General features: G+C 40.1%; 1 non-coding gene across 1 annotated transcript; it reads left to right on the top strand.

Annotated features, from left to right (window-relative positions):
- The first annotated feature begins 1,953 nt into the window (after positions 1-1,953).
- LOC120886949 (U6 spliceosomal RNA) lies at positions 1,954-2,060 on the top strand. Its single transcript, XR_005730134.1, has one exon. It is a non-coding gene; the product is annotated as a U6 spliceosomal RNA (small nuclear RNA).
- Positions 2,061-2,505: the final 445 nt, after the last annotated feature.

Raw genomic sequence — 2,505 nt, 5'->3', positions numbered from 1 at the left:
GGTTGGATAGCACTTATCCAACTACAATTAAATAATTATTTGTGAAATTATCTTTGAGATAGGTAAGGATTTGTGACCAAAGAAATACAAACGTGATTGTTATTTATATAAGGCTGTTAAAGAAGGAGGTTTCCATGATCATTTTCTGTCCCAGCCACTGGCTGCTCTTCATTAATTTATTGAGCATTTGTCTGAACTACTGAGTGCATACGAAGAGGAATGATAACACACTCTCATTGCCCTTCAAGAGTAATAGTCTAGTAGCAAAGAATGTCCACAGATTCCAGAATTGCATTCTGGAGCCAGATCACCTGGGCTCAAATTCTAGCTCTGTCATTAGTATTTCTTTATACCAATTATTTAAGCTATCTGTGATGATCTGGGAACAGTAATCGGATTTATCTTGTATCACTATTGTAATCTTCCAATGAGCTGACATGAAAATTCTTAGGCTAGTGCCTAGCACATGTTGAGGTCATTCAAGCACATTTGTTTATAAAAATAATCAATAAAAAAGATACATAGTAAATGTTTTTCTAGAAAGAGATCTTGAATAATGCCAGTGGGGAGAATCCATTCCAGGGTACAGGGAACAGTATGAGCAACCATGCAAAATGTGCTTTAGGAATAGCAAGTAATTACTAAAGTTATTTTTTGTGCCTGAAAAAAAAAAAAAAAAAAAAAAAACAGAAAGGAGAGATGGCCCAGATTACAAGGCCTTGAATGCCAGACTAAGGAGCTGTGTATCTGTCCTGCAGTGCTAGAGGACCACTAGGAAAGTTTGAGTAAGGGAGATGCAGGAGTGTTGGGGACAGATTGATTTTGTCTTTGTGTCTTTGACTGTGGAACTTGGAGGCTAAGGCAATAGGTAATCATTGCATTCATAGTCAGTGACAGACATTGTGAGCAAAAGAGTCCCTGCTGTCACGTAGGTTACAGTCTAGAGGAGAAAGAAGACACTGAGTAATTACACAGTTAAAAGTTATGAAGAGGAATCCCAGGATGTTATGAGATCTCATAAGGAACCTAATGTAGTTGGAGGAGACAAAGTGGGAACTTAAAGAGGTGACACCTGGCTGAGAGGTAAAGATATGCAAGAATGAGTCAAGTGGGGACTGGAGAGAGAAGAACTGGCCAAGTAGAGGAACCACACAAGCACTGTCTCAGGCAGGAGGAGAAACAGCCCTCTAGACCTTCTGAAAAAAGGTCCATGGAGGCACAGCCTGGGAGGGGGGGGATGTGCTTTGAGATAAGGGAGTGTTAGGCAGGGTTAGATTCCCACAGCCTTAGCCACATTGGTCAAGCCAGGAATCAATACCTGGCCAAAAGACAGGCTCCTTGAGCCTCTTCAGCCCTGAGTAAGTGGCCTGGAGTAAAATATCAACTGCCTAAAGTAAACAATGCCTCTATGCAGGGGGTGTTTGAATATGAGAGACCCAGAAATAGAGAAGATTGACACATACTTAAAGTAAAGTCAGGTGGCAATGCAGGAGCACACATGGGCCTTGAAGACCACAATAAGGATCTTTATTTTTATTATTAAGAATAAATACTGGTGGGAATGGTGGGGCCTGAGTGAGAGCCACAGAAACAGATATGAAGAAGAGAGGTAGAGACCTGGCAAATATGTTCACAGTGACACTTCTCTCTTAGTTCCCTTCCTCTTGAATGTGAGCTAGACTTACTGATTTGCTTCTAACAGAATGCAGCAAAAGTGATTGTGTGTGACTTCCATGATTAGGTTATAAAGAGACTGTGGCTTCCATCATGGGTATGAGCATTCTCTCTTTCTCCCTGCCCCTGACCCCCACTCCTAAAAGCCAGCTATAACGTTGTGAGCAGACCCATGGAGAGACCTACACAGTGAGGAACTGAAGGTTCCAGCCAATAGCTGACAAGAAACCGAGACCTGCAAACAACCACATGAGTGATCTTAGAAATTATAGTTATCTTATGCTCACTTCGGCAGCACATATACTAAAATTGGAACGATACAGAGAAGATTAGCATGGTCTTGGTGCAAGGGCGACATGCAAATTTGTAAAGCGTTCCATATTTTTTTTAAAAAGACAGAAATTATAGTAATCTTAGTCCAGCTCTAATCAAGCTTTGAGACTACTATAGTTCCAGAAAGGACCAGCTAAATTATGCAACTTGCAAGTTCACAACCTTCAGAAACTTTATGGCATAAGAAATACGTTGTCTTTAAGCTGCCAAACTTTGGCATAATTTGCTATGTAGCATTAAACAACAAATATAGATAGGTGAATAAATCAATATTATATAGTAGAATTCCTAGGACTTTGTGATCATAACTATTGGGAACAGGGGGAGTAAAAAGGATTTTGAGCTTTGGGTCTGGCTCACTGAGTTTCCAGTTTAAAAAAGGATTAGGAGCATAGAGGAAAACTTCAGGAGGAAGAAAATAATTTCCATTTTGAACTCCATGAGTTTGATCTTGAGATTTTCATGTGGAAGTGTCCCTAGGGATTTAGAAATATGGAA

This window comes from Ictidomys tridecemlineatus, chromosome 5, assembly GCF_052094955.1.
Source record: "Ictidomys tridecemlineatus isolate mIctTri1 chromosome 5, mIctTri1.hap1, whole genome shotgun sequence".
NCBI lineage: Eukaryota > Metazoa > Chordata > Mammalia > Rodentia > Sciuridae > Ictidomys > Ictidomys tridecemlineatus.
The sequence above is the reverse complement of the archived record's forward strand: the minus strand, read 5'-3'. Positions and strand labels throughout refer to the sequence as shown.